General features: G+C 52.8%; 1 long non-coding RNA gene across 1 annotated transcript; it reads left to right on the top strand.

Annotated features, from left to right (window-relative positions):
* Positions 1 to 1,190: 1,190 nt before the first annotated feature.
* LOC133344690 (uncharacterized) lies at positions 1,191 to 7,747 on the top strand. Its single transcript, XR_009755365.1, has 3 exons — positions 1,191 to 1,292; positions 3,731 to 3,856; positions 4,036 to 7,747. It is a non-coding gene; the product is annotated as an uncharacterized LOC133344690 (long non-coding RNA).
* Positions 7,748 to 12,258: the final 4,511 nt, after the last annotated feature.

Below are 12,258 nucleotides of genomic sequence, written 5' to 3'. Positions count from 1 at the left end.
ACCCAAAACCCTATAAACTCCTAACCCTCTAAATCCCTTTACCCTCTAAACTCCTTTACCCTTAAACCCCTTTACCCTGAAAACCCTAACCCTCTAAAACCCTGTACCCCAAATAGCCCAATCCTCTAAACACCTAACCCTCTAAACCCCAACCCTCTAAACCCCTAACTCTCGAATCCCCTCAACCCCTAAACCCTATAACCCTCGAAATACTTAAACCTCTAAACCCCTTATCTCTGAAATAACCCGAAACCTCTAAACCCTTAACTTTATAAATCCCTAACCCTCTAAACCCCTTTGTGTGGAATGTGGTGTGGGTGGGATCATGGGGTGGGTGCAGGGTGTGTGTGGTGTGCGGTGGGTGGTGGGGTATCACAGGGGGGTGAATGGGTGCAGGGTGTGTGTGGTGGGTATGGTGATAGTGGTCGTGGTTCACAACGATCCGTGACCACCACCACCACCACCTCTACTGTGTGGTGGACCGGCCACCACACAGCAGCACGCGTCGGAGGAGTGAACGGATGGTTCTCCCTATGCGGGCCAGACTCCCTCGCTTCCTCTTCTCCTCTTGCATCACCTGATCCTCTTTCCTTGTCATCTCCTTCTCCACCATCTTCTCCACCAATGTCTCCTCCACCTGCACCACCATCTCCTCCTCCTGCTCCTTCGTCCATACCTCCTCTGTTTCCCCCCTCATCTCTTCTTCCTGCACCACCAGCTCCTCCACCAGGGTCTCCTCCTCCTGCACCACCAGCTCCTCCACCAGGGTCTCCTCCTCCTGCACCACCACTTCCTCCCACCAGGGTCTCCTCCTCCTGCACCAACATCTCCTCCACCAGGGTCCTCCTCCTCCTGCACCACCACTTCCTCCACCGGAGTCTCCTCCTCCTGCACCACAGCTCTTCCACCAGGGTCTCCTCCTCCTGCACCACCAGCTCTTCCACCAGGGTCGCTCTTCTTCCTGCGCAACAGCTCTTCCCACAGGGTCTCCTCCTCCTGTACCACACCAGCTCTTCCACCAGGGTCCTCCTCCTCCTGCACCAACCAGCTCCTCCAAACCAGGGTCTCCTCCTCACTGCACCACCAGCTCTTCCACCAGGGTCTCCTCCTCCTTGCAACACCAGCTCTTCACCAGGGGTCTCCTCCTCCTGCACCACAGCTCACTCCACCAGGGTCTCCTCCTCCTGCAACCACCAGCTCCTCCACCAGGGTCTCCTCCTCCTGAACCAACAGCTCCTCCACCAGAGTCCTCCTCTTCCTCCACAACAACCGTCAGCCATTTAGAGGCCTGGGTGAGCGCGGAGGATGGGGGCAGCGCCGGCTCCGCTCTGTAAAGAGATGCGCACGACACCGTTCCAACTTCCTGCTACAGCAGAGATCGCACTCCCCCCCCCCCACCATCGTGCGGAGATAGATTAACCAGGTTAATAACGATGCTGCAGTAACACAGCATACCTTTGCCCATCGTGGGTCTGGTTACAAAATGGGCATTAGTCTTGCGATATCACACTGGATGAAAGGCTACATGGCAAAGATATGGCTGCTTCATTATTTGTCCTCACCCAGAAACCAATTATAAAAATACATCCGTATATAACCGAATGTACACGTGGGGTTTGAACTGTACATGTGTTCGTTTGCAGGCGGCAGGGCTCTAACTCACAGAGGGACCTGGGTTTGATGCCCAAACTTGGGCCACTTTCTCCGTGTGGAATGTGAAGTGTGTTCTACCCCCCCCCCCCCGTTTATCTTGCATTGGTTTCCAAAATCAGAATAAATTATTTAGACTGGATGGAGAGGAATCCGATAAGCTATGAAGCTCTTCTTTCACAGATATGCAGTCGAGGCACAGGGTCAGCAAGTTACAACAACAAACAAAAGAAAATGAGTGCAAAGTGTAAAAATGTAAGCAAGTCACAAAATAACTGAGCATATAAGCACAAAGTACGTAAAATCCTGCCAGTTTTTCAACACTAAATACAAATTTAGGGGTTGTTACGGGAAGAAAGGCGGACAAACACAAGGGTGTTTGGACCCACACACGGGTGTCTACATCCACGTCCGCATCGGTTAACCCTGGGGGGGCATGGGGGCGTTGTGATCCCCCATAGCCCCACCCCTCGGAGAGGATTCTTATAAAAGGCGGGGAGCCAGAGGGCTCGAGGCCAGTGTGTGAGAAGCTTACCATTGAAGACTGAAGACCGGCAGAATAGGCCCTGGAACTCCCCTGGCTCGCTGTCCTTGTCAGGGCCGAGCAGGGCAAGTGGCGCGGCCCCAAGAGCTCCAGGACCGCTGCTCTTGTAAGAGCACGGCCTGGTTAGCTGGGTGCCGGGATCCGTGCTTGACCAGGGCCGGATCAGATAGCCTCCCCTAGCACATAGCGGAGGACTGGGAATAGGAGAAGTCAGGGGATAGTGCTAGGGGTGTTTCCCATTGAGTACGGGTGAAGGGGCCGTTACCCCTTCAAGTATTGTTACCGCCTTTTGGTTAAATAAAAGAGTGTGCCTCAACTACGTCGTCTGTCTCCCTGAGAACTCACTACACTTGTATAAGTGTAGTGTATCGTGTCGTGTATAGTGTAGTGTGTAGGTTAAACGTTGAGTTTTATAAGGGCACCACGGGGTGACCAGCCCCTCCCCACCCAGCCCCACCCCTCCCACCCCCCACCCAGCCCCACCCTCCCCACCCAGCCCCTCCCCTCCTCCCCCAGCCCCTCCCCACCCTCCCCTCCCTCAGCCCCTCCCCACCCTCCCATCTCCACCCAGCCCCACCCCTCCCACCCTCCCCTCCCCATATGCACGACAGACAAATAATTCCTGGTGGGCAGTGTGGAATCTGTTGTTCCTACCGGTATAACAGTGGGAAATATCTGAACCGGTCCTGGGCCTCCCCTTGATCGACTCAACCTCAAATGAGTACCTGATACAGTGGGTACACATCACCACGAGGGAGACAAATGCGTGGTGTTGGCTACCCACTCCCCTGTGTACTGTGCCCGTCCTCTGTAGGTCCTCACTAACACCACTTGCCTCAAAAATCTGTTAAGGCTATGAGGGGGATCTTTGTCTTTGTACAGTGGCATTGGCTACGTATAAACTGATACTTTGAACGGAGTTTATAATACAGCATGGCCTATGTGTAACGCATCATATACCGTGTACACAGCACCATGAAAGTGTGTGCCGTATAATACAGAGTATGTGTAACGGAGCATAGCCTGTGCACGTACTGCAGCGTTACTTTAAACTGAAACGTGGCATGGCCGTTATGTGTAGAACAGCATTTCTTGTGTATATGTAGTGGGTTCCCACGGAGACTGGAGACGTAGCTTAGAGGCAACACGGTTTATTTAAATCTTATAACAGAAGCCCCTTTTACTCCCACTACTTGGGGAGGTATTGCCTCCGGGCTAACGTGCCCTATCACCTGGGGCTACGGGCTCTGAGTCCTCCGACTAAGGGTGGCCTAGGGGAGGCTATGCTGTCCCGACCCAGCCAAGGTGCGGGTCTCGACCACTGGTCCGTGCTCGGCCCCGGCCCATAAAATGACGTCGGGTCCCAGGGTCCCAGGATCCTAGGGTCCCAGGGTCCCAGGGTCCCAGGGTCCTAGCCTAGCCGGTCTTCAGTCTTCGTCTTCAGAGCACTGCCTCGGGCTGTCCTGGGGTCCGTCTTTTATACCAACCTCGGGGACTCTCCACCCCCGGTACCGCCCCCTTTCTGGAACCTTCCAGGTGGCTCTGGAATAACCCCCCAACCCCTCACCTGGGGTCGGGGGGGAGAACTCGGCCTCTCAACGGTCCCGGTTCTCTCTCTAACTCAGGGTGGCACCCCCTGTCGACTCGTACCCGCAACTACAGGTAAGCATACAGTGTGGTGTGTGCTTTGCATTTCCGACGCTACATATACAGCAAGAAATACTCTACATAGAGAGAGCATTGCATCTGTGTGTGTGTACTGCATGACACACGGTGTACGGTGTGTAATGCACAATTATGGGCTGCTGCTGCTGCACCTGTTGACGTTGATGTCGGGGCAGGCAGAGTCCTCGCTCCGGGTCCCGGTGGCGTTGCTCCGGGGGAACGTGCAGAAGAAGGCGTTGGCCAGGAGGCAGGCGGCCTGCTCCTGAGACATCGTCAGCATCAAGCCGGTGTCCCGGCGGAGCAGCGGCAGGAGCTGGGGACACGTGCGGTGCACAGGGCGCAGCGACGTTACACGCGGCAACGGGTGGCACGGGGTTGCAGAGGAGCAACGGCGCAATGGTAACACCGATGCAGAGCACTGAGCCTGCAGCACTGGGATGTTGGGGTCTGGATCAAGGAGTTCTGAAATGCACGTAAACCAGATTATTGTTGTACAAGTGAGGTTAATGCTGCATCCCTGCAATTACTTGCTCATGCAACTGCTGGTGAAAGAACCTCCACTAGAGGGAGGTCTAGAGTGCCGATCCGGTGGGTATGTTTTGGCCAACTTTTCCACACTGACCATTCGTCTTGAAAGAGGTGGGAGTACTCGCCATTTAGCCCACTGCACGCGACCCACCGATGGACTGTGGGTGGACAAAAACAGGGAATTGTAAGAATCCTGGTCAATGTTTTCAAGGCCAGGCTGGGAGATCGAACCGCGACATTTGAAGTCAATCGTGACAACCATTCCACAGTCATGGCAGCAGGCCTTTTGCAGAAATCAAATAAAATATTGGAGAGGGCTTCACACAAGAAACAAGAAGATTTAGTGGTTTGGACGTGGCTCTCCAATGAGTACAGAGAGGGTACCACAAGTAGCGGTGCATACTCGGGCGCAAGGAAATAAAAGCAGAGACAAAGAATGAGATAGATCGATGTAATAAAGAATTGGCAGTGGTGCACCAAGCACGACCCCTTGCTGAGCGCTGCAGCAGCAGCCCCCACCCTCCACTTCTCACCCTGACGCCACACAACCCGTGGGTAGGCGATGCCCTCTGGTGGACAAGCCGCGGTACAGGCGGCAGCACGAGACGCCAGCAGCGTTGCGCTGCCAGGGTTACTCACCCGAACACCTCCGTACACTTGCACACACCTACACACACCTCTATACACTTACACACACATACACACACACCTCTATACACTTACACACACCTACACACACCTCTATACACCTCTATACACACACACACACCTACACACTTACAAAGACAAAGATCCCCCGTATAGCCTTAACAGACTGTAGAGGCAAGTGCTGTTAGCGAGCACCTATGAAGGCCGGAACGGTACACGAGGGGGTGGGTGGCCAGCACCACGCCCGACCGCCTTTGTCTCCCCAGTGGCGATTTTTACACACCGCACCAGGTACTCATTTAAGGCTGAGTCGATCTAGGGGAGGCCCAGGACCGGTTCAGATAATCGTCACTGGTGTTAGCTGTGAGCGGGAATCGAACCCGGGTTGCCAGGTTCATAGCGCAGCGTGCTAACCGCTACACTACCGCTCCCCACACACACACACCTCTACACACTTACACACCTACACACACACACCTATACAACAACAACCGCCATTCGCCACTAAGTGGCGGTGACGTCACCACGACGCTTATGCCAGGCCAAGTGCACCTTGAGGCCACGTGAAGTGTCGAACGCCCGCTGGCAGGAGGTCACGGGGCAGACCCAGCAGGTGCCACGGGTCGACTGACCGAGATGACTGGCTGATGCACCACCTGTGGCCCCCTACCGTACCAACTTGCTGTGCTTTAGCCACCCGGCGCTCCGCTCGTTGTTGTGAGCGTCGCTCCTCTGCCCTCCGTTGTTGTTGGAGGGCGACTGCCTCCAACTGCCCAGTAGCGTCCTTCACGAGCCTCCTCCACTGAGGCCGATCTTGACACTGCTGGTACCAGTCATCGGCAAGTCCACTCAGCTCCACGTCCTCCTGTACCACATCACTCCATCTCTTCTCTAGCCCGTGCCGCGCCCGTTTAGCCCCCTCGATTTTAGGCATGTGGTAGCTGGGCATACGTGCTACATGACCCAGCCAACACAGCCTTGCCTGCCGGAGGAGCTCACCGATGGGACTTTGCCCAGATCTTTCAAGGATTTGTGAGCTCCTCACACAATCCAGCCTGGTTAAACCCAGGATGGATTGTAGGCAGGCCAGCCTAAATGTTTCCAACCGACGAAGTGGCTCCATTAGGGGGGTCCACGTTTCCCAAGCGTAGAGAAGGGAGGGAATGACCGTGGCCGAGAAGACCTGAAGCTTCGTGCGGAGGTAGCTTCCACACAGCGTTACGCAACCGATGAAAAGAATGCCGCTCGACTGATTCGGAGTGAGACCTCTGCTGATAAACTGGAGCCGGTCATAAGCACACTGCCCAGGTATGGGAAACTCTCCACTCTCTCCACAACTGCCCCATCACCGATTGGGAGTTGTGGGGGTGGAGTGTCTGATGGTACAAAATACCCAGGCAGGTGCTTAGTTTTGGTGGGGCTGATGGTAAGGCCCCACCTCTTAGTGGCACGCTCCAGTTTCAGCAGCAGCGTCTCCAACTCCTCTTCTGAATGAGCAGCTATTACCAAATCATCAGCATACATAACGTGGTCGATCAGCCTCCCATTATATCTGTACCAAATGGAAATTCCCCCGGTACAGCTATTGAAGGCTTCACGAACTACGCAGTCGAAATAGATGTTAAATAATGTGGGAGCCTGAGGACATCCCTGTCGCACCACAAGGTGTACAGGGGAAGGCTCTGATTCCCGGCCACGTAGTTTTACCCGGGCCCGCTCACCATCATGAAGGTCCTTAATGATCGTGAGCAGAGGGTCAGGGACTCCGAAAGCACGAAGAACAACCCAGAGCCCAGGCCTACTGATGGTATCATAGGCCTTGACCAGGTCAATAAAGCAGAGATGAAGGTCTTGTTGGAATTCCCTACACCTCTGCTGTAGCAGACGGACAGAAAATATGGCATCTGTACAGGACCGCCCTTTCCTGAAACCGCATTGGGGTTCTGCAAGCCTCTCCTCAGCGTGCCTAGCAAGGCGATGTTGAATAATCCTTGCCAGAACCTTTCCCGGCACACTTAGGAGTGAGATGCCTCTGTAGTTGTTACAGTCTGTGCGGTCCCCCTTCTTAAAGAGGGGGACCACCAGGGCATCCTTCCAATCCTGCGGAACCCGTCCAGTGGTTCAGACTGTTGTTATGATGTCATATAGGGCAGTCTGTGCACAAACGCCACCCTCCCTCAGCATTTCGCTTGGGAGATCATCTCTGCCCGGTGCCTTTCCTGGTCTCAGACTCCGGATCGCCTTCAGTACTTCCTCAACAGATGGCACCTCAGCCAGCCACTCACAGGGGGTGACCTCCAATATTTGAGGCACCGCAGCCTCAGCAGGGTTATCCCCACTTTGTGCCATGATGTTTTCCTGGCTGAGAGATTTTCCCTCCCCCAGGACCTCACACACACCTCTATACACTTACACACACACCTCTATACACTTACATACACACCTCTATACACTTACACACACACATACACACACACCTATATACACTTACACACAGCTCTACACACCTACACACACCTACACACACCTCTATACACTTACACACTCCTACACACACACCTCTACACACTTACACACACCTACACACACACCTCTATACACTCACACACACCTACACACACACACTTCTATACACTCACACACACCTACACACACACCTCTAGACACTTACACACACCTACACACACACCTCTATACACACACCTCTATACACTCACAACCCCTACACACACCATCTATACCTCACACACACCTACACACACCCTCTAATACACTTCACACACACTGACCACACCTCTATACCACGTACACACACCTACACACACACCTCTATACACTACACACACACCTCTATACACCTAAACACCTACACACCACACCTCTAGACACGTACACACACACTACACACCACACCTCTATACCACTTACACACACACCCTCTAGACACTTCCACACACCACCGCTCTACACCTAAACACTCCCAACCTCTATACCCTTACTCCAAACCTACACACATGACCTCCGATACACGTCACACAACCTACCACACACCTCTATACATTACACCACACACCTCATAACCTAAAACACCTACACACACACCTCTATAACCGTACACACACCTACACACACACCTCTATACACTACACACACACAACTCTATACACCTAAACCACCTAACACTACACCACCTCTATACACCTAAACACCTACACGCAGGATGAGGTGTAGTGCGGGAACGAAAGGGCCTGGCTCGTGTGGCGAACGCGATCCGTGTGCTCCTCCGCAGCATGATGCTGTTTGTTGCGACTTGGTCGACCCGCACAGTTGGGGTGATGGAGGTGTTTGGTGCTTACCATGACCGCTATCACCACATGCACCACACCATCTATCCACCCACCCAGTGATACACACCACACACACCACACACCCCACTCACACCACACACACCACACACACCACTCACACCGCACACACCGCACACACCGCACACACCGCACACACACACACCACTCACACACTACACACACCACACACATCACACACACCACACACACCACACACACCACTCACACCACACACACACACCACCACACACCACTCACACCACACACACCACTCACACCACTCACACCACACACACCACACACACCACTCACCACACACACCACTCACACCACTCACACCACACACACACCACTCACACCACACACACCACTCACACTACACACACCACTCACACCACACACACCACACACACCACACACACCACTCACACCACTCACACCACACACACCACTCACACCACTCACACCACACACACCACACACACCACTCACACCACACACACCACTCACACCACTCATACCACTCATACCACACACACCACACACACCACACACACCACTCACACCACACACACCACACACACCACTCACACCACTCATACCACACACACCACACACACCACACACACCACACGGTTTCCCGGAAAGACGGTGCCACTGGGACCGCAGCCCGAGAAGGAAACTGAGCAGCAGATGCCAGGATTGGACTGGACAATGACTGCTGCCAACAGACTAACTCTGTTCAGAGATAGGATCAATCCAATGTATTATGTAATACTTATCATTGTTGTTTTTATTATTAACGTCATGACATGAACTTATGAGGAAACAATGTAACTTTGCATTGCTTGTGAGTGCTGCCTGGGTTTGTTAAATGTGCCTTGGCTCGTGTGCAGTGTCCCGGCTGTGTGTGCGGCGGTACAATGACAACTATGTCATGAGAGAAGTTTCAGGCAATGGCCCTTCTTCAGAACGTGTACAGGCAGTGATGGGAAAAGATAATCAGGCGATTCGTCTGACACATCCGCCCCCTGACTGCCCCACTGCCCCTCTGCCAAGCTGCTCCGCTGTCCTGCTGCCCCAATGCCCTCTGCCCCACTGCCCCTATGCTCCGCTGCTCCACTGGGCTGGTGCTACTCTGCCCTAATGCCCCGCTGTTCCATTGCCCCACTTTCCCACTGCCATCACATCCATCACGAAGCAGCGAGACGTCCACACCACCTCATTAAATATTACCCTGATGTGCACGCAGAGAGAGAGAGACCCTCGTTAAACATTAAATACTGGAGGGGGCTGCTGTGATGCAATGGCTCGTAAAATTCACTGGCAATAGAGAGATTGCTGGTTCCACCTTCTGGCACAGCAGTTGAAACAAATGGTCGAGTACTAATAGGGGTTTTCCCATTTTTTCTGGCAACAAAACTGACACCTTTTGCAAGGCATCATGTTTACATTAACCACAATACTTGCAGTCAAATGTTGCCAGAAAAAAGGGGAAAATCCCTATTAGTATATTTTGGTACTGGCAAAGGAGGTCCCAAAATGGTCGAGTATCTTACGTTCCCCTGCCTCTGTCCGCCAAACAGTACAACTGGGTACACCAAAATCGAGTGGCAAGTTGGGTGGGTAGGTGCTGGATGAATGAGTGCATCGGTGTGTGGGTAATTGGATGAGTTGGTACCTGGGTAAGTGGATGGTAGGTGGTTGAATGGGTGGATGGGTAATTGAATGAGTGGGTCGGTGTGTGAATGAGTGGGTGGCTGGGGGTGTGGGAGGTGGATGGATGAGTGGGTAATTCAGTGTGTAGATTGGTGGATGTGTGAATGTGTTAATGAGTAAGTTGGTGGTTGGTGAATGATTAGGTGGGTGGATGAGTGCGTGGGCGGGTCAGTGAGTTAGTTTAAATGAATGAGTGGTTGAATGGGTAATTAAATGAATGGGGAGGTGGATACATGATTTGGTGCTTGGGTGGGTCAGTGGGGAATTGAGCGAGCGGGGAATGAGAACGTGGGTGAGTGGATTTTTGAATGAGTGATTGGGTGAGTTCGTGAGTCTGTGTGTGAGGGGATAATTGAGTGGTTGGATGAGTGAATGGGTAAATTAGTGGATATTTGAGTGAGTGGTTGGATGGGTGAGTGGGTAAATGAGTGGGTGAATGAGTGGTGGGTGAATGGGGAGGTGATTGGGTGGGTGGGTGAGTGGGTGCGTGCGTGGGCGGTGGGTGAGTGGATGGGTGAGTTAGTAAGTGGGCGAGTGGGTGGGTGAGTGGGTGGATACGCGGGTGGGTGAGTTAGTAGGTGGGTAAGTTAGTAGGTGGTGAATGGATAGGTGAGTGGATGGGTGAGTGGGTGGGTGAGCGAGTGAATGAGTCGGTGAATCAATTGAATTAGTGGGTGAGTAGGTGACCGAGTGAGTACTTGAGTGGGTGAGTGGGTGGGTGAGTAGTTGAGTGGGTAATTGAATTAGTGGGTGAATACGTACGTGGGTAATTGGGTATTGAATGATTGAGTGATTGGGGAGTGGGTGAGGTGAGGAGGTGGCGTGAGTGGGTGAGGGGTGAGAGTGGGTGAGTGGGTGAGTGGGTGGGTGGGTGAGTGGGTGGGTAAATTAGTGGATGAATTGAGTGGGTGGGTGAGTGGGTGGGAGAGTGAGTGGGAAAGTGAGTGGGAGAGTGAGTGGGAGAGTGAGTGGGAGGAGTGAGTGGAGTGGGGTGAGTGGGTGGGAGGTGAGTGGGTGGGTGAGTGGGTGGGTGTGTGGTAGGTGGATGAATGAGTGGGTAATTCAGTGTGTAGATTGGTGTATGTGTGAATGTGTTAATGAGTAAGTGGGTGGTTAAGTTTGGTAAATGATTAGGTGGGTGGATGAGTGAGTGGGCGGGTCAGTGAGTTAGTTTAAATGAATGAGTGGTTGAATGAGTAATTTCAATGAATAGGGAGGTGGATACATGAATTTCGTGCTTGGGTGGGTCAGTGGGTAATTGAGCGAGTTGGGAATGAGAACGTGGGTGAGTGGAATTTTTAATGAGTGATTGGGTGAATGGGTGAGTTCTGGAGTCTGTGTGTGAGTGTATAATTGAGTGGTTGGATGGGTGAATGGGTAAATTAGTGTATATTTGAGTGAGTGGTTGGATGGGTGAGTGGGTTAATGAGTGGGTGAATGAGTGGTGGGTGAGTGGGGAGGTGATTGGGTGGGTGAGTGGGTTCGTGGGTGGGTGGGTGAGCGGATGGGTGGGGTTAGTAAATGGGCGATGTGGGGGGTCAGCGGGTGGGTGAGTTAGTAGGTGGGTGGGTAAGATAGTAGGTAGGTGGGTGAAGTGGATGGGTGAGTGGGTGGGTGAGCCGAGTGGAATGAGTCGGTGAAGCATTGAATGAGTGGGTGAGGTAGAGGACTGAGTGAGTACTTGAGTGGGTGGTGAGTGAGGGGTGAGTGGTCGTTGAGTGAGGGTGAGTGGGTATTTAGTGGAGTGGGGAATATGTCCGTGGGTAATTTTGCGTCCTTTGAATGATTCGGTGCATTGGGTGGGGGTACTGCAGACCAGACCATGGTTGGACCACTCCATCCCTTGATGCGCCTTGCTCGCCTATCGGGGCCACTCCCAACACGAGCTTGCCCTAAGTATGTAGAATGAGAATCAAAATCTGAATATGTAATCATATGGAGGAATCTAATTAGTACTAAATCTTTTTTTCAGAAGATGTCCCGTAGGGGCGGGTTTGAAACGTTCCAGCAACAAACAATCAAAAAAATACGATCGGAGTGCAAGGTATAGGAAAAGTAAACAAATCAGTAAAAAAGTTACTAAGCAATTTTTGTTATCTTATCAGGCAACATCCAATGAGGTATTAGCTTATATTTCAGAAGCCACTTGACCACAAT

The sequence above is a fragment of the Lethenteron reissneri genome, chromosome 20 (assembly GCF_015708825.2).
Source record: "Lethenteron reissneri isolate LAM-NWPU_2019-01 chromosome 20, ASM1570882v1, whole genome shotgun sequence".
In the NCBI taxonomy this organism is placed as follows: Eukaryota; Metazoa; Chordata; class Hyperoartia; order Petromyzontiformes; family Petromyzontidae; genus Lethenteron; species Lethenteron reissneri.
Note: the sequence above shows the minus strand (reverse complement) of the source record. Positions and strands in the feature narration are given on the sequence as shown.